Source organism: Balaenoptera physalus (genome assembly GCF_965194825.1).
Source record: "Balaenoptera physalus genome assembly, chromosome: 2".
Lineage (NCBI taxonomy): Eukaryota > Metazoa > Chordata > Mammalia > Artiodactyla > Balaenopteridae > Balaenoptera > Balaenoptera physalus.
The window spans coordinates 66,353,962-66,373,843 of record NC_138883.1 but is presented as its reverse complement, the minus strand read 5'-3'; the positions used below and the strand labels follow the sequence as shown (position 1 = coordinate 66,373,843).

The following is a 19,882-nucleotide window of genomic DNA, read 5'->3' as shown; positions in this document are numbered from 1 at the left end:
TTAAAAAGCAAGCATGTAATTCAGCCCTTTCTTTTTGGTAGGTGAGAAAAAGCCACAGGACTAGAAGTCCATCTCCTTGTCCATATGTAGGCCCTCACTCAAGCTTTTTGTTCATTTATCCATTTGTAGCAATACAGGGTTTTCTTCCTCCCTTGCTTCCTTCTTTCCTTGTCTCCATTATCACTCATTCTTGGGAGGGGTCTTTGGAAAGTCAGAAAAAAAATAGAGACTTTGTCAGCACAAGAATATATTGAAGACATGCTATGAAAGGTTGTGAATATTAGCAAGGAAGGATATGTTAGAAGTGGTATCCCTCTGAGACTCTGAAGGACTTAAAATAATCAGAACTCACAGGACACAGAGAGGCTGACTCACACTCCCCACCCCAGGGGTAGAGCCAGGACTCATGAAGGAAAAACAGGGATGGAAGAAATAAGGGAAACATGGGCGAAGAGAGAAAACGGGAGACCAGAGAAAAAAGGGCTTCACAAAGTCCACCAAAGACAGGCTCTGCAAGGACTGAGGAGTGACTTGGTTGAAAAAATAAAGGGCCCCGTGTGTATTTGTGATCATCTAATCAACGGAAAACATTCATTTTGGTGACAGACTATACACCTAAAGTAAAATATAATTTGCTGTCCAAACTGATACTCTTTTGCAAGTAAAAGGGGCCATTACTGATTATGCGGATACAACAGGTATAGTCTGGGATTATTAGGCAAATCAGGACATACGGTTACAGACTCTACCTCTACCCCTTCCAGACCTCATGGACATAGCTAAGAGGTTAGACTTTCACTCATTCAAAGCACAATTATTAAGCCCTGATGTGTCCGGCATCGCGCTTGGCACTGAGGGTACAAAGTTGAGCTCTTCTGCTTCTGCAGCAGATGAGTAGTTCTTTCTGTGGCTGAGACTTTCATGACTAAAGATCAAGGCAAAACCTTCACAGTCCAGTTAACCAGTCATGGTGCTTCTCAGCGGGGCTTGTGTACGTGGCTCCCACCTGATCTCCGGCGTGGTGACGGCTGCACACCCTGAAGCGTGGAGTGAGTGGTGTGGTTTTGCTCTGCCTCTGCCCTGCATGTGCTGCTTTTAATCAGATGAGCGCTTAATCCTGTAGCGAGTCTTATTACGCCCTTTGCCCTTTCCCATTCCATCTGTTACATGTCTCATTGTCTATCCTCCAAATGGAATAAGTTGTATTTTTTCTCAGACTTTTTTTCTTTCCGTGTTTGATGTCTTTCAGAAATAGGCCTGGAGCCAAGAATTACAATCAAGCTGAAGTGGATCTGACTGAGGATTTTCAGTACCTTGAGTTACTTTCTCTAATGCTCCACTTCTCTTATCAGCAAAGCCTCCAATTTTGATGGCTTTTAATGCAGGGTACTGGGGAACTCTGCAGTTGGTTTCACAGATCTTCCTGTTAGGACTGCCATTACTGTCTCCCCAGGGTGTAAAAGCCCCTTGGGGCACACAGTTATGGTGGCATCCAGTTGGATCAGCAGGTCTGTGTCCCAGCCATGCTGCAGAGCCCAGATATCTGCTGGTGGATGGATCATAATCTTGTCTCAGTGCGCCCTTCTAATCCTTTTGATCTCTGGCTATTTGCTATCTTACTGACCAAATCATTCATACACATCAAAACCAGCTCAACTTGAAAATAGACCTCAGGGCCTCTGTCCTGGGATTAGCAAAAGAATATAGACAAATCTTCCTCAAGGAGCATATTTCTGTTTATTGTAGTTTCTCTCCTTGGCAGGTATGATAAGGTTTTACTCTGGAAGAATGAAAAATATTTAAAAGGTGTTGATGGTATGGCAGGTTCCAAATTCGGTTCTCTTTCAGCAAGCACAGCCCCATACACCTGGCCTCTGTCTCTCTTTTGCATTATTTATTTTTGTGTCTGTGTGTTTCCCCCATTTTTAAGGTCCTTTGAGGGGAGGCTTCTTGTCTCTCATCTTTCAAGCCCTTCTTCTCCTTACCCTACCCCATCCTAGTGCTAAATCCTTTGTTTTCCATATAGAAGGTAATTGATAAATGTTTCCAAACTCAGTAAATATTTCTGGCTTGTAAATCAGTAATTTCCTTATTTGATACTTCTTTAGACTGAAAGACTTACTGATAGGTTCTTAGATGGAATGCAGGAGTTAATGTCCTTTGAGTAATAAGGCCAGACCAGAGATGTGAAAAATATGAAAGTCACTCCATGTGCAATCCTATGGGGGAGATTTTGCTACCCCAGATGCAGAATCTTCAGACTTCTAGGGATGCAAATAAAACATGAGGTTGATGCCGCATCCAATCTTTTTCGACTCTCGTGTTTACTGCTGTTGCTGTCTGACAAACACTCAAACTTACTTTGCAATAGATGGAAGGAAAGGTGTTTTAGACCTAGGAACACAGGTAAACTAAGGCCCAGGACCTGCCTTAAAAGTAGCATCCAGAATCCTTGGTTGGATCCCAAACCAAATCAGGCTAGCACACGCCCCACCTTGAACTAGACAGGGATCAATCCAGCCTAAAACACCAAAAGGAGTAAGACATAGGGCAAATGGCCACTTGGTTCTCTACATTCTGTTCCTAATTATTGAGTGTTTCAACCCAAGTATAGCATGCTCCCTATTCTATTTGACACTTTCATGTTGCTTCTCTCTATTAATAGTCATTCGGCTTCTGGTCAACCAAGGATAATTATGCTTCATTATCACCTCTGGGTAAAACTCTGGTTGCCAGAAATTCTCTTTGTGTTGTATTTGAGAACAATCCAAATTTCTGCCTCATTGAGGGGGGTGGAGGGGTGGGCCAGGATCGGCCATTATGAACAAATGATGAAAGTTCAAGGCACTAGGAATCTTCACATGAGTTTCCAAGTAGAGAAGTATGGAAAATGTATTATAGTTACTTTCTGTGTTTTGAAAGTAGACCCCCTCTTGTTCAGGGCTGGGTGGTGAGAAACCCGAGATAGTATCTCCCATTTATGTGTGATAGCCATGAATTTGGAAGGCAGAGAGGTGCCATCCAGGGCCAACCACATGTGGACATGCAGTGCATGCCCTGCACAAAGCCTGCCTCCAGTCAGTCAGGAGGAAGGTGTGACGTTTTGGTCATTTGTCTGCCCACAGAGGGGATGCCTTTTTGAAATTCTAGTAATACTAAGCCTTCTTAGTCATCTACCTACCAAGAAGAAGGGAAACTATCACTAAGATTGTGTCTCCATCATAAAATCACATTCTAGCTCGGCAGAGACATAGAATATAGTCTTTTGATTTTAGATAGTGTTCTTTGCCTAGCTCCATCATTTTGCTGTGTGTGTGCTCAGGGGCAATCCAAAATGCTATCTATTAAATTTCTTCAGGATGGCTCTTCTCTCTACTCCTTTCCTGAGCTCCAGTATTTTAAACTTAAAACTCCAGTCCTGACTGATGCAACACCACACATAGCTACTAAATGCTGGATTTCAGGCTCCTGGGAATCCCTGGTGATCGATGCCAATTAGAGTGCCATAAGCCACAGCTGAAAACGCCAACAGAAACTTCGAGCTTTCTAATCTAGGCATAAACAGCCGGGTAGTGCTTCTTTGAAGTGCAGAGATTGGGAGATGGTATGTGGGCCCTGGATTGGGAGAGAAGGGGGTGAAATATTCTGGTAAAAGTGAATATAGGCACAAGCCAGTTGTGTCACGGACAGATAGTTTCTTAGCATGGCTTGAACTTCAGTTCGAGGAAAGGAACTACATTTCAGGAACTTGAACTTTTAAACTCAGGGTTAAGAGAAGCAATGAGATTGCAAGTTCCATAGGCATGGGTTATGTCTCCCTTATTAAGTGTCTTTGCAGCTGCTAAGGTAGTATTTTACCCTTGGTGGGCACTCAATAAATATTTATTTAATTGGATTGAGTTTTCTGTAGATAAGGAGGAAATTGGTTGACAGCCCTGATTTGGGTATTTTTCAGTCCCTTTTCTCTGTACAATTCTGTGATTCTAGGAAGCCCAGCAGGCAAGAGGACAGCAGGTTTGAAGGTCTGAAAGAGATTCTGTGGGGCTGGAACATGAAATGTGAAGGAATTCTGGTGAGAGATGCGGCTGGAGAGGTACGTGGAGACCAAGTTATGCAGGATATCTTCAGTTGGTTAAGGCATTTGGACTTCATCCTAAAAGCAGAATGGAGCTACAGGAGGATTTTTAGTGAAAGGCATGACATGCTTAGATATACATATTAGAAAGATCACTGGGTTCAGCATAAGGAACGGATTGGAAGAGCTCAAGCAGGGTCAGGAGACCAGTTGGGAGACTTATCTCAACTTTGGGAAATAATGATTTTTACCTGAACTAGGCTGGTGGTTGTGAGAGTGGAGAAAAGTGGATGGATTCAAGAGAGGATAATGACAGTGTTTGACACTGATTGGATGTGAGGGACCTTGGGTGGGGAGGAGCAAGGAGTGAAGGGTGAGTCCTCGGTCTCTTATATGGGCAATGATAGAAGATGGTGCCATCAACAAGAGAAGAGAGAAAGAGAAATGGGTGTGAGGAGGTGGTAGAGAGAGAAGATGATGAGTTCAGTTTTCTACAGATTGAGTTTGAGGTGCTTGTGGGACATCACAGAGATGTTGGCAGTTTCATGAATGGGTCTGAAGTTCTGAAGAGAGATATCAGTTGAAGTACAGGTCTGGGAATATATGCTGTGTCCATGGGAGTAGATGAGTTTGTTCAGGGAAATACCAACATTTAGGGCTTGGCAGAGGGAGAGGGATACATAAAGCGACCTAACCATGAGTGGTCAGAGAGGTAGGCGGCAAACACAGAGAGGTGTGCATAGGGGAAAAGAGAATTTAAAGAAAGAGGAAAGGTCCAGCTTCCTTAGCTTTAAGTCATCCAATCTCTAGGTTCCCAAATATTTCAAATTACTTTTGGCCAATAGGCCCTAGATTAGAAAAAATGCATATCCAACCACTCCTATGTGAATGATATAGCCTAAGGTCATTGGTCTATTTTATTTAAATATATCTAGGTTCTGCTCCCTCTGAGGATTTTACCTACTGCTAAAGAGAAAGAGAAGAAATCCTCATCATACACTGTACAACCACACTAAAAGTAGCCAGCAGGGAAATTGACCTATAAATACTCTGAGCACATTAAGGTAAGTACATTTTTAAAAACGGTATGTCTTTTGGCTATAGTCTAATGTGATGATTGGTGGAAATGGAACTGAAGAGTGACAGGAAATATTAATGGAAGGTAACACACAGTCTTTCGGCCTTAGAAAGAGCAATGGGCTATATCTGTTCCCAGAGGGAAAGTTTGATGAGTAATGATCCTGATATACGTTTTAAACATTCTGATGATGACATATGGGTACTGCTTTTACTCTTTGGACAGCAGATTCTCCTTTGCTGTAGTCGGGTCTATTACTTCAAGTCTGTTTAGAGGGCCACCTGAGGGTACAATGGAAGCATCACGACACCTATATACCTGTTCTAGACAGTGGGTGCTGTAAAAGGCATGCTATAAGAGGCTGTAAGTGGGTGCTGTCACATCAGGGCTTGCTTTCCCTGCAGAGGGAAGAGCGCCAATCCAAGGTCTCGCAGGCACGCTTTCCCAAAACTTCCCACCCCCCAGGTTGCTGATTAAGAGCTGATGATTCACATTTAGATGCCCTTGCACCTCCACTCCCTTCCTAACCATACAAAATTTGAGTCAAGCTTGAACCTTGCTAAGAAAACAGATTTGCTCTTTTTAGTCTTAGCAGCACTGGAGTCTAAAGAGAGACTATGTGGGAAGGCAGATCCTTAGTTCCCTCTTCTCCAGGCTGTTGGAGGAATTTCAGACCTCTGCCTGCCAAAGCACTTTTATGGAGCTCAGATTTTTTTTTTTTTTTTTTTTTTTTGTGGGGTGAGGGAATGCCTTCAGTGACTCACTCCCCTCCCCTCTCTGAGCCTCAGGTTTTTCCTCCTAACAGAGGGGTCTGGATTAGGGGATCCTAGAGGGCCCCAAGGCCTAGCCTGTGTCCCTGCCAGCTGGCCCCACCAGCAGAGAGCTTGTTCTCAGAGAGGCCCTTTCCTGGTGAACTAAACTGGCCCGAAAGGACTGCTCTATATTTGGATAAGGCAAGTCACAATATGTCAGTTTGCAGAAAGGGGGCTTGTTTGGAGTGGGAACGCCACGGGAAGAGACTTCTAAGTTGAAAATGCACACACCCTGTGGGATGGGGGGAAGACAGAGAACCCCAGTTGCTCTAAGGGGTCTAGAAATCAGAATGGTTAGAGTTTGCCTGGCCCCGCCAGTGCTTTGCTTGATTCCTTGGCCTCTTCATTTTGTGTTCACCTGTGAAGAGGCCCCTGGCTGAGAGAAGGGTGTCGGAGGTAGATGAACCTAGCTCTGTCCCTTAGTCGTTGTATGATCGTGAGTTGTTGGACTTTCTGCACCTTATTTTCTTTATCTGTTAAATGAGGATGGTTTATAGACCTGGATGAGGAATAAATGAGATAACATACATGAAACAGCTGTACAGAGTCTGGCATGGGGGGCAGTTACCTCCTTCCATCCCCGGTCCTCTTCTTCTTTTACCTTTGCTCACATTATTCCCCCCACCTGGACCATTCTCTCCACCTCTCCAAATTTAACTCACTTTCAGTGCTCAGCAAGATCTTTCTGCCTGTCTGAGTGCTTGAATTCTCCTGCTGCCCCAAGCACATATTACCTGACTTCACATTCTGGCAACTGCCTTCTTTCTTGATACTGTTTTGCTGATTTTTCCCATCTAAACTGATGCTCTCTGAGGGAAGAAATTTGTCAAATAACAGTTATCTTTCTATAATATCTGGTAAGATGTTGGGGACATAAGCAATATTTGAATGAATGAATACAGAAAGAACTAAGTTACAGGGAGAATGTGGTGGGGGGCAGTATGTACTGTGGTTAAGGCCTGGATGCTGGAATTAGCCTGCCTGGGTTTGAATCCTGGTGTTGCCAGTTACGAGCTTTGCAACTTTAAGAGTTGTTGCATCTCTCTGTCAGTTTTCTCCCTGCATAAAGGTAGTGGCAAATATAGTACTTCTCTCCTAGGGTTGTTGTAAAGATTAAGGTTAGATTTGGAGACTGTTTAGATCAGCGCCTGGCACATGGTACTATATAAGAACCACCGTTATTATTTTAAAGAACATGAGTTTAGGATTAGACAGGCCTGAGTTCAAAGCCTGCTCTACTGCTTACTAATTATGTGACCTTGGACAGAAGTTATTCAGTTTCTCTGTGCTCCAATTTCCTTATCTGTAAAATAAGGATGATACACCTGCCTAATAAGTTGTTGTGAAGACAAAATTAAGAGCCTAGAACACAGTATATGCCTGAGAACTGGTGGCTATTAGACTGCTTCAGTCTTCTAGAAGCAAGAGTTTGAGGTGACTGCATGAAGAGTCATTGCGGTGGCCTGGGCCCCATTTAGGAAACTGAAAACCTGGGGCTTGCCTTGACTGGGAAGGATTGAGAGAAGAGTCGAAAGAGGGGTTGTGGGTGCATTGTAGGAAGGGATAGGGAAGCTACTTTGTGCTGGTTGCTAAGCTGTATCACCAAAATCCTGGCCAAATTAGGTCATTAGAGATACATTTGGAAGGAGCTAGAGACTTTTGCCTGAGTGAAATTCCGATACAAGTCCATGCATGTCACCTTTCTGCATATCTTTGATTATGTAAGGTGTTTCTCGTGTTTTGTCCTTACGTAGCCAGCCAGCTGTGTTACTGTCATGGTGATGCCGCAGGCGTGGGTGAGTGGAGACGCACCATCCTCTGCTGGCCAAGAGGATCTGTGATTCTTGTTGTCTGGGAAGGTAAAATTTGCCAGTTCAGAGCTTGTGTAACTGAGGGGTACCACTTAGCCTCTTCTGACCCCAAGTTGGGACTCTGAGAGTCCTAATTTCTACAGTTCAGTCTATTGATTCTCACTCCCCAGATCTTATTTGGTGTGCTGAGTGATGGTTTAGGGCCTTAGGAAGTCTATCTCCCCTTAACTTCTGCCAGCAGTGGGAGGCTGACTGTTCTGTACTGTTCAGGGCAGAGGGATCTGAATGGTTTCAGTCACGGACCCCGCTAGGTCCACTGGCCTTGAAGGGAGGTGTGGGAGAGGAAACAAAGCAAAGAAGAGGCGGGCAGGGAGGCCTTGGCATTGCTGGCTTCTTCCGCAGATGGCTTTGCTGTGTTCACACCATAGGACTAAGGGTTTGAACCTCTCTTCCAGCACCATCTGGATATAAGTTTAGACTTTTCATGATGCAGGCTTCTCACATCCCTTTCTTCTCTGTCCCTCTATTGCTTCTTTGTTTGAATTTAATGCTAAATTCTGCAATGCAATAAATCCTTTGGTAAGGAGATGTAACACATTTATACCTCAGAATTACAGATTTGCTACATATTTGCTATATTATCTCACCATCTCATCAACATCTTGTGGCTTTATTGTTAGCAGTGCCAACAAGTGGTTTCAAATATCAAGATAAAAGTGCCCACTTCCTTTTTTTTCATTACCTCAAAGTTCTTTATGATTACAGTCTTGTTTTTACTCTATTCCGGTGGGAGGACTCTGGATTAACTTCATTTTGCAGAATAAAATTCAGATACGGGGAAGTTCAAAGAAGGTGGTTAATTACATTCAGGTGGTGGGCCTGGATACCCCAGTTCAGTGGTACTCAACCTGGCCGTACACCTGAGGATTTTAAAAAGGTACTCTTCTCTGGACCCACCCCAAACCGATTAAGAATGATAGTCCATTGAGGCGTCAAGGATGGTTTAATCTTTTCAGGTGAATCTAATGGGTAAGCATGGTTGAGATCTCTGCTGAATTTACTAAGGAAGCAAGACTTTCACTGTTTGGATTAGGAAATCACAGGAATGACTGTGAAACAAATTTAAAATGTAGCTGACAATGTTAAGTTAAAACTTGCTTCTGCTATTACTTTTCAAACTTGTTAGCATTTTGCATATGAAGGTTTTTGGTTAACTATAGATTCAAGGCTCTGTCTTTGGGTTTTTCATTTTAAAGAATAAAACTTCAGGGTAGGACTGGAGGTGCTCACCCATTGTTTATCAGTACCTTAAATCCTGAATATGTTGGTGTTACCCACCTGTGTTCTCTCTTTGCTTTATGATCGTGTTAAATAACCTAAGTGATTTCCAATGAGGTTAAGCAGAGTCCCTTCAGGGGGCTCTTCAGTCACTTTTTCAGAGTATGCGTTTTCAAACTATACCCCACGTCTCGTCCCCCAGCCTCCTCTTTCTGATCTGTTCCCTGCGGTAGACAGCCTTGGTAACTAATGGGAGTATATCTTTTGGGTATGTGAGGGCAGAAATTAGGTTAAGAGCTACTTTCTTAGAAGTTTCCCCAACACTCTATTAAGTATGGTATATTTATCCTCGTCTTTAGAGCTTTATGTGGAAATGTCAAGCTAGTTATTGCAAAAGACCTGGTACTGGAAATTCCTTGCATTTAATGTGAAAGTTTGATGCACCTGTAGTTGGAATGGTGTCTTTTTTAGGGTTGGAGTTCAGAGCAAAAGGAAAATGTTCTGTGTAAGACTTGCCCTAAAAAGGCACCTCTGACTGGCTGAGTCCCTCTTGAACCACTTTGGGATCCTTCAAGTTTCTAGCTTGGCTGGGTTGCTTTTGGAGCCAAGGAGAGTTCTAATCATTAGCATTAGTGAATTGTTGCTCATTAGCATTTGTGTGGAGTACCCAAATCACTGCAACAAAAGTGTGAAACCCCAGCTGGTGGTGGGGGGAGGGCGAGCGGGATTGTTTCTTCTTGGATTAATACCAGAGTTATTTCCCTTGGTGCAGATCCATTCTTCCCTGTGTGGGAATGTTTAACGTTCATACTGTTAGGTGAGAGTCTCATTCAGAGAACTTTAAAAAAATACCCATTTTTCTCAATTTATCTTAAAAAACCCACAAACCCAACGAAAGAATACTTTCCCTGTACGATGACTTGTTCAGAAATTTGAAAAGGCCTTCTGCTGCATGAGAGAGCTTTTCCTGCAATGCAGGTCCACCAGTTATTCAAGCAAAGAGTTAACCGAGGCCAGGGGGGCTTCTCTGGCAGCCTGCAAGCTTTGTGCAATAGCCAAGCTGGGGGCTGAGAGAGACTGATATTCATTTGTTTGTGTATGAAGCTTTCATTCCCAAAGTCTTAGACATCACATACCAGGAAAGATGATTGTGAAAAGCACGGACAAACTCAAGTGTTTCCTGGCTGCTCTGGTTGCCTTTGATACATCTAATTCTGCCTGACAGTGTTTGCCGCTTGGTTGTCTAAACAGAATTGTCTTCTTCAGTGGTGAGTGAGAATTAGTTATTCACATCCAGTCGTCATCATAAATACTCTTATGTGAGCCTGTGTCCCTAAATGAGTCTTACAGTAAAATCTTCAGTTTGGAGATCTTCAGTCCTCCCATTTTATTGTACCATGTGTAAGCTTCACCCTGGAATTGCATAGTTTGATGAGGTGTAATGGTCTTTGGTTCTGAGAAACTGTGCAGTGTGGTTGTGCAGAGAGGCCCAGCTAGGAATGTCTCCCAGGAGTCTGAGAGCTCTGTCACTTCCTTTTCCTCCATGGCTCCAAGTTCCTTGGGCCTGGATATAGCAACAGCACCCTCTAGTGTGTGATAGGGCGAGGATGGGCTCCTGCTTAATAAGGTGAGGTGCTTTGGCTTCACTGAGTGAGGTGTGGGAAACAAGGGGCTTGCCATTTATTGAACAGTACAGCTGAACCTAAGTACGCAAAAGCAGCATGTCTTCTAGGTTTTGACAGCTGAGAAAGGAAGATAGAGACAGCAGGAAGATAGGGTTTTAGATTATTTTACAAAGATGTGAACGCTAAGGAGAGCCACCGGAGGGAATCCGGGGGTGACTGGGGAAAGGAACTGTTCCTATGAACAGTTTGCTGTTCTTCCAAAGAATTCAAAGCTTGGCCATGTGCACGGGGAGGAGGATGGATAGGGCCTGGCCACAGAGACCTTCCATTGCTGACTGAGACTGGGCCTGCAGAGGGGCCAGAGCTTTTTTTAGAAAACTGAAATTCCAAACACTCCAAGCAGTGGTTTAAAGGCTACTAAAATGTAAATGACTGATAGGTATTACCTGACAACAGAGTTTTGATTAAAGGAACTAGACTTAAGTATAACAGGGAGCAAAAAGTGGGTAGAGATGGACTGAGTATAGAGAGAATGGAAGAGGGATACTTCCATCCTTCATTTTGTTCATCTAGCAAATATTTATTGTTGAGCTGCTATTCAGTGACAGCTTCTGTTGTAGGTACTGGGTGTGAATTCACACTAGGTGTAAATAAAAGAGAGTCCCAGCCCTCATGGAGCTTATGTTCTTTACAGTTGCCAAGGGGTTCCATAGCTCAGTCCTCCATGCTTACATTTTTATAGCGTGGTCTGTTTACAGGCAGAATGTGATTTGAGGACATGGAAAGTACCCACTGCTCAAAACTGTGTCTGCTCCAGCTGGTCTTTCCTGCAATTTCCAAACCAAAACCCCTTGTTCAACAAAGATCTGTTTTCTGAGGGAAGTAACGATGAAGTCAGACACTTTGTCCCCACGCGTATCGTCTGGTGAAAATGAACAATCTGATGAGACCTGGAGGGACGGGGGTAACTCCGGCACCAGCAAATTGTGGCCTGGGGGAGTGTATTTTTCAGAGCCAAGGTTTCCTCATCTGTGGAAGCAGCTGTATTAAATCCTCTGTCAGATCCTTTCTGGATCTAACATTCTATTTTGCATGGCAGGTAGCATCCTGGAAAGCACAGAGTGTGGTACATCCCTGGGAACACTGGGTAATTGTTTGGGGATGGGGGCAGGACCAGATTAGACACTGTAAAAAAAAAAAAAAAAAAAAGGAGGCGAGCATGGAGAAGGAGCATGATTTGACAACCAAATTTAGGCTATTTAAAAACTGTTTCTAGGGCATATATTCCTGGGTCCAATTTCTGACTAGAAGTTGCCTGCAAGGGAGGGTGGTAGTGTAGGTATGGTTGTTGCAGATTTTTTTGGAAGCTCAATTACTGGTACTTTTGAGGATGCTAATGAGTTTTGAAAATTATCTGCAAAACTCATGGCCATAGATCTGACCCCTGAGCTGCAGCTGCTGCTATAAAGAGCTCTGTGGTGAAGATTTCTTGTGGTGTGGAGTGCTTTCCTTTTAACTGCAGATGGAGTACCACAAGCTGATATTCTTTGAATCCTAGAGAGCAAGTGACCTACTTACTTACTATTGTGTCTGAAATATTCAATTAGAGTATATTTTAGGAAAAACTTTTTCAGCTTGGAACATGGTTTTGCTTTTGTGAAAACACACACCAGTAGAGACACAAGATTAATTTTCTTGGCTGTTCTGACCCACTGTATCAGGAATAACTTTGGATACTGTATGACTTCTCTCATTGGGAAGAGGCAATGTAAAATCCATGGGCTTCTTTAGTAAAGACTATTCATAATTATACCTTTATAGGCTCATGTGATGAAGATTAATGAAAGCTTTCGGTTTAGAATGAAAAAATGCACGAGTTATTTGCTAGGCTCTCTAACGTCTTGAAGATGTTGATCCTGGTCTTTGCAGTTTATTGGTCAGTCTTTCTTTACCTTGTGGCTTTTCGCTTTGCAAAGAGTTTCAGCCTCTCTGTGAAGTGCTGTGTAAATAGGTTTCAGGGTGGAGTGTGGGTGGGACTTTTTTTGCAAACTTTCTTCTTTCAAGACTTTTAAAGAAATCATACCTGGGACCAATTGAGAGGCAGAAACCTTGGGTGGCTTTGGAGTTTTCTATGTGTGTGTTCTGCCATCTGCTGGAAAAGGATCACCAAGCTTGGAAAGCTGACCGGCAGTGTGGAAGAGGGTGTGCACTCCTGGTCCCTCCATCCCTCTCTCAGGGCTGGGCAGAGTACACAGCAAAGCTTGTAAAATGCCATGATGTACTTGGTTTTCTGTTGGATCACCTTAACTCACAACCAGAGTTATCTCACAGGGATTTCCCTACCAGTCTGCTGAGCTCAGGTCCAAGTTGCTTTGGGAGCCTGCATCACAGTATCGTCTGGCCTCATTCTTCTGGGTATGCAGTATGTTGATTGGGATTGCCTTGAAGTACTTTTCATTGGTTTAGAGTGGAAACAAAACAAAACATTCAATCCAAGTCGAGGGCAGGGTAGCTGCCTTCGTAGTGATGTTAGTATAAGAGGGCTAACTGATCTATTCAGGAAAGATCAGCCCTTTTTCTCTGAGATCATAATCTCCCTCCTTTTTGGTGTTAAAATGCCCTTTTACAAAATGATAGTAATAGATGAGAGTTATCATGTGAAGCATATATTTGCACGGCAAAAGTAAAAGTTAGCAACCGTGAGTCAGTTTCCTAATTCTTTTAAAAAACATTTTCTTGTCTGTGAAATCCCGAAGTCTGGGTTTGCTACTCCCTGTGGTCTCACCTTTTTCTTCATGTGACAACTCGAGTAGAAAAGTAGGGTCAACAATCCTCAGTTGTAGCTTCCATATTTTCCCTGGCAAATCCTCCGTGGATTTTTCTGTGCTATGACCCACATAGAAACACAAAAATAATAGTGTGGTAGAATGAGGATAATGTTTCCTCACTAACTGGGTCACTGCTTTATAGATGGATTTTGGTCTGTAGTAAATGCTTGGCCTGGTTTCGCACCCCTTTGCATCATTTTCTTCCTCTGGAGCTCTTGATGGAATGTGACCTTCCTGTCTGGATGTGTCTGTGGGACTCCCATGGGGAAGACTTAGATTTTTGGCAGCCGGATCCTCAAGGCAACTGGGACAGGATGTGAAAGGCCAGCATCCTTGTTTCTTCTTAAAATTTCTCAGAGGCTTATAATCCTTTTGAAAGATTTTAAAATGGAAATATGACATTTTGATATCTAAGATTAGTTAAAAGATTCTAGTAACTGAAGTAATGAAACTGACTTTCTTCTTTATTAAGGGTTATACTTACAGAAACATATGATTTTTTCCCCAAATGTTTTAAGGCCTTATTCAAATAAAATTATAAAGATTAAAGAAAAAAATACAACTGGAGTTACTCTGATTGAGGCAGGTTTGGTATTTGGCTCTGTGGAACCTGAATTGAAAATTGCTATTGTATAAAAAATGAATTGAAATTTATTTCTGAGAAGATATTTAGCTAAGAGGGCAGATATTTGAGATCTGAGTAGGTGGAGGCTGGGAAAATAAGTTTGTACTGAAGCCAGAGCACATGGTGTCTTCATTGGAAATATCAATAGATGTTCCCAGAGAATAAACGTTTTTGTATATTTATCTAGTGATAACAAGTGCTTCTGAACGAGCAAGGACATTCAAGATTGCAGGGTATGAGTTTTCATATGGGCACACGCAGAGGCTTGTGACCTAAAGGCCATGTGAAGAAGGTGGAAAAATCCTCCCCAGTTAAATTTTCATGGGCCAGATTGTTAGAAACATGTCCAAGAAGTGATTTCATAAAACTTTTGAAACTTGGCTGAAAACCCTGGCAGATCTGTATCATCTGGTAAATATTTAGAACTTTGTGTATATTATTTTCAAGGAACGGCAATAAACTATAGAAAAAAAATTTCTTCAGCAAAAACAAAACACTGCAGGAATGTTAGCGTTTGAATCAGAATTTTGTTTTTTTTTTTTTCAAGGGTGGGGGTGGGGTGGGGGAGAGGGAAAGAGGTCTTATTTCTGGTAGAATTAGGTCAATTTAAATTCTCTTTCATTGAAGGTGACTATCAAAGTTTACTATGATTTGCTTGTTAACTTAGCAACACTGGGCGTATGATAGCTTCATTTTTTATCACCTGATAGTTTTTTGTTTTTATTTTTATTTATTTATTTTAAAAAATTTTCTCGCCTGGAAGAGCTTATGAGATTTCACCATTACCTGCACCTTAAAATCTCAGTATGTAACTCAACAGCAATTGAAAATGTGAATTTTCCTATCTAGTAGGAGAATTAAAAAGCAGAAAGGTAGAGTTCAGGAATAATACTCCCAAAAGGGAACAATCAAACATCAAGGCCATGTTCTAGTTTCCTCAGGTCATAGCCTTCTGTTAACGATACCATCTTATATTTCTTTTCCAATGGGATTCACATATGTTTGTCTTTCACATACCTCCTAAGGCAAATGGCTATAATAATCATGCCCCTATTATATAATTTGGGAAACAGAGTCATAGATGAGGAATTACTTTCCTGTCTCTCTTTTCCTCAATACATTGTTCTATTGTAGTGAGGAAAACACAGATGTCAACCAGTTATATATGCCGAGCATTTTACATGTATTATCTCATTATTTCCTATGAGGTAGGTGTATTTCTATTTATTTTTCTTTCAGATGAGGAAATAGTGGCTTATAGAGGTTAAAAAACTTGCTAGAATTTATATAGCTAGTACGTGGCAGAATGGGGAACAGAAACCATCACACCATACTGCCTCTCCAGTAATATGCTACAGAGAAAGCAGCTTCCATAGCCCAATTGAACCCAGCTGTCTATTCCCAGGCTCCCAGCCTGGTACCTTCCTTCATGTCCAGCATTCAGTGAATCAAGGAGTTGATTTAGACCTCCCAGGAAAGGGGTCTGGAGAGGCAACAATGTCCTGCTCTCTAGCTTAGAGTTAGCTGTCACTGATAAGACCTCTCTGAGATGTTTTAAAACAGCATGATAAAGACGTAGTAAATGAATATATGTTCTATGCAAAGGCTCATGAAACAGCAGCTCAGTAATGGCCCAAGGCCTAAGCAGGCAAGCAGGAGGCCGCAAACTGGACATGCCTCCCCAGTGTGTAGGCAGACATCTTCTCACAGGCTGTATTCCCATCCTGGCCTCTTCCCTTTTCTGTTGACTTGGGCAGAGTCCCAACTTTTCCTTACAAAAGATCAAAACTAAGACTTCTTGGCTGTCCAGATCAGATCGTCACTAAGGTTTGGCCGTCTCTCAGAAAAGACAGGCTGGGTTGGCCTGAACTTTCCTCACTTGGCATTCCAGGAGGTTCATACTCCACTGAAGGACCTTAAAACCAACAACTGTCTCCTTCATACCGTAGTAATGGCTTTGACTCAAAAACTGAATGTAGCTGATGCCAAATAAATGGCAACTCAGACGATGCTATCCAGACTCGGCAGCTTTTAACCCATTTATCTTTAGAAACCGAACCCTTCTCTTTCAGACCCAGGCCTGTACAAATGAAATTCTATTTGGGTATAAAGTTTATTCTAAAACTAGCTTTTTGGACTGCTACTGATTTTGAATACTAATGGCCATCTTTGTTACTTTTTTGATTATGAATTTTCTAGAAGGAATAATTTTGTAGAACACAAGTACTCTGGACCCTGTTTGTGCAGAATTCACTTTAAGGGAAGGTACCTTAAATGCCTGACTGTACACTATGTTAGAAGGAGAAATGACATCTAAGCACTACATTTCTTCCTTTTTTCTTAGTTCTGTGAGCCTGTGAGACTTAACTCTTCAATTTCTCCCATGCCTCAAAATTTCAAATCTCAGGGACTTCTCTGGTGGTCCAGTGGTTAAGAATCCACCTTCCAATGCAGGGGACACAGGTTTGATCCCTGGTCGGGGAACTAAGATCGCACATGCCATGGGGCAACTAAGCCTGCGTGCTGTAACTACTGAGCCTGCATGCTCTGGAGCCCGTGTGCCACAATTAGAGAGCCCGTGTGCCACAATTAGAGAGCCCGTGTGCCACAATTAGAGAGCCCGTGTGCCGCAACTACTGAGCCCATGCGCTCTGGAGCCTACGTGCCACAACTAGAGAGAGGCCCGTGCGTCACAACCAGAGAGGAGCCCATGTGCTACAATGAAAGATCTGGCGTGCTGCAACAAAGATCCTGTGTGCCGCAACTAAGACCCGATGCAGCCAAAATAAATAAAGTAAATTAAAAACTAAAAAGAAAGCAAGCATTAAAGTTTCTTTAAAAAAAAGAAGTCAAATATCTCAGCTACCCACCACAACAAAATATCACAAGTGCTTTGGGAATTTCAGGGGAGGAAGGGTGTGGTCAGAACGCTGCCTTCTTTTTCCTAACACGGTCAAATAGCATCTGCTCACTTTCTAATTCACTACAGAAAAACTGACCTTTCATTTTAGCCTCTGCATATTAAGAACATGATTCCTAACATTCCATTCATTACAACAGAAGCTCATTATTGTAAATATCTGGTCTCAGATGTTCATTATAATTCTGTGTTTCCTCTTCTGCTTTCAGAGAGGGAGGTAGTGTCACTTACATCTGGCATATGGGAAGGGGTTAAATAAACTGGGACTCATCAACCAATTCAGCCCTGGCCCCAAGCAGCAGGTGGTTCTTTTGCTGTCACTAAACTGGGACTTATACAGGAAACAGCCCTTGAGGAAGGCAGGTTAAGTAACTTAGCAGTTTTGTAAGCAACATGCATGTAAACCAGAGGATAATCCTTTCATGCCCCAAACATCTTATAAAATAGTGGTAGAACCAGCTGTACAGGAGATCCCACACATGCAGTTGCTGCACTGCAAACATTGTTCAGTCATGAGCTGTAGAAGTGTAGTTGGTGATGCCTTGCTTATGTCTTAAACTGAAGAGAATGAGGGGCTCTGCATTTAGCAGGTTACATATGATACCAAAGAAAGCTGTACCCCTTGGCAAAGCGCATCTTCTTTGGGGAACAGGACCTCTAACCCTACAGAGCCCAGAGTGATAAGGATGGGAAACACAAAGACCCCCCCGTCGGTCATTGAGAATGATGGTAAAGTGGGGCCACTCCTGCTTCCATGTCTTGGTTCACAGACTCATGAATTCTTCCTATTGGGATACAGCACCATATAGATTCAATACTTACACTACGTCCTTGGAAGATGGTACTCCATCCTTGCAGAGAATTGCTTCCAAGCTGGTATTTCAGCTGTACCTTCAACAGGGCATTCCAATGCTCTGTCATGCCAGTGGCTTCTGTATGGTGCGGTGTGCGATATGACCGGTATATTCCATGGTCATGGGCCTGCTGCACATGTCCTTCATTGTGCAGTGGGTTCCTGGTCATATGCTGTGTTTTGTGGCCTTCCATGTCTGTGGGATAGGCACACTGTGATCCCTGATAGCGGTGCTGCTTGAGACTCTGCAGATAGTAAAGGCAGCCCCATACTCAGAATAGGTGTCCACTCCTGTAAGAATGAATCATTGGCCCTTCAGGGAGTATAGTCAACTTGCTGCCAAGTGGCTAGTTGTTCTCCTCAAGGAATAGTGCTATATAGGATGCTCAGCTTTCATCTCTGAGACTGAAAATTCAGAGATGGCAGTAGTTAGATCGGCCTTGATAAGTGGGGATCATGTTGTTAGGCCCAGGTATACTCTGCCATTGTGGGCATGTGCCCATCTTGTTAGTTCAGCATGGTTGATGGCAAAGGCTGACTCATGTCAGCTGGCCGAGTCATTTTGCCTATTCAATTGCTCAGTGCCTATTCCACTGTGGCACTTATGGCATTAACATGATACAAAAATCTTCACACTTCATTCTCACAACTATATGTCCATTTACATGTATGTTTTTGTCTCTGATCTTCTGGTATCTTTTCCTTTCAGGTCCCTGACCAGTCAGCTGTCCCTCTAGCCTTGCCAGTCACTGCAATAATTTTGTTCTCCTGGCTTCTGTGCTGCCACCAGGGCTCAATTGCTTCGGGGCCCCATCAACCCCATCACTATCAATCAGCCAAGCTTTGTGACTGCCTCTCTTACCATAGGCTCTGGCTTGCAGAGGAGAGGCACTACTGAAGTTCTTAGTGAAGCTGGTTCTCCTCTCACTAGCAAATTCCTGATGGCCTTGGTAAATGAAGCCCCCCTTAGCTCTCCTAAGAAATATAATCCTCTGATGATTCTGTGGCATCACGTAATGCATCCATTCCAGTATGCCAGCTTCCCCCAGCCTCTTTATCCCTTCTTCTCCTGCTTGCTGTGGCAACTCAAGCATTTCCACTTTCTTTACAGTAGGCTATAGTTTTCTCCAGGCTTCTAGGAGCCTCCTAACCGCAAGTTTGCTCCTTTGCATCCTGGCGTCCTTGCCAGGATGTTAAATCCCATATCCCAAGAGAATGCCCCAAGGCAATTTTTTCTTGCTTACACAGTCTTATATTCCTCCTCCTTTGATTAAGCCCCCTTAAAATCCAGCCACAGAGGTCCTTCCCCGGACTGTCGGGACGTGCTAATTCTGGCAGCTCTTTGCTCTCTCATCAGCCTTAGCACGTCACCACAGATTATGCCGGAATTTATCTCTAGTTATCAGTTTGGCAGGCAGGGGACAAGTGGGACTGCTCCTGAAGGTGGCATGTACTTCTTGTGGCAGAGAGGCCTCTGTCGTGTCTTCCTTCATGGGGGATGTGCTAGCTTCTAACACGGAGTGGTGGGCTCTGCAGGCTCTGAGGGTTTAGGAGAGCATGTAGAGCCATAAGCCTCTGGGGCTTTAACCCAGCTTCCCCCATATGGGTCTCAGGTTTTTCTAATTAGGATTTTTGCATAATAGACCTGCCTTGGCTAAGCATTTAAATGTTTCTGGAGCTTTGGACTATTCAGCCATGTGTTTGCTCCTCAGTTGTGTCTATTCTCTTATTATGGGAGAGAAGGGTCTCTTTGTAAACTACCAAAAAGGTTTTCTGATTGTGATACTCCACTGTACTTATAGTTTGTTAGAAGGTGCTCTCAAGTTGTTCATTATCCCTCTGCAGGACAATACAATTTAGTAATAACCAACTGACTCTACTGTCCTTTTATACATTGCTCCCCCCCTTACCTTTCAAATGCCTGCATCTTATCGGAAAGGGCATTCCCCTCCAATGGGATGTGTTCCCACATCACTA

At 43.1% G+C, this 19,882-nt stretch overlaps 1 protein-coding gene and 1 long non-coding RNA gene across 7 annotated transcripts in view; one reads left to right on the top strand and one right to left on the bottom strand.

Moving 5' to 3' along the window:
- Positions 1-19,882, top strand: part of AKAP6 (A-kinase anchoring protein 6) — a 583,646-nt gene that overhangs the window by 28,960 nt on the left and 534,804 nt on the right. For 2 of the 6 annotated variants that reach the window (XM_082451985.1, XM_082451991.1), the window contains 2 exons: positions 3,988-4,093; positions 5,011-5,139. The exons of 1 other annotated variant lie outside the window; for it this stretch is intronic. The gene's annotated coding sequence lies outside the window, so the exon portion shown is untranslated. Of the gene's footprint in view, positions 1-1,249; positions 1,310-3,973; positions 4,094-5,010; positions 5,140-19,882 lie in introns of those variants that run through there. 3 more of the 6 variants (XM_082451986.1, XM_082451987.1, XM_082451988.1) reach the window with 3 other exon arrangements.
- LOC309656169 overlaps positions 1-19,882 on the bottom strand; it is a 224,613-nt gene that overhangs the window by 100,849 nt on the left and 103,882 nt on the right. The gene's annotated exons all lie outside the window — the stretch shown is intronic.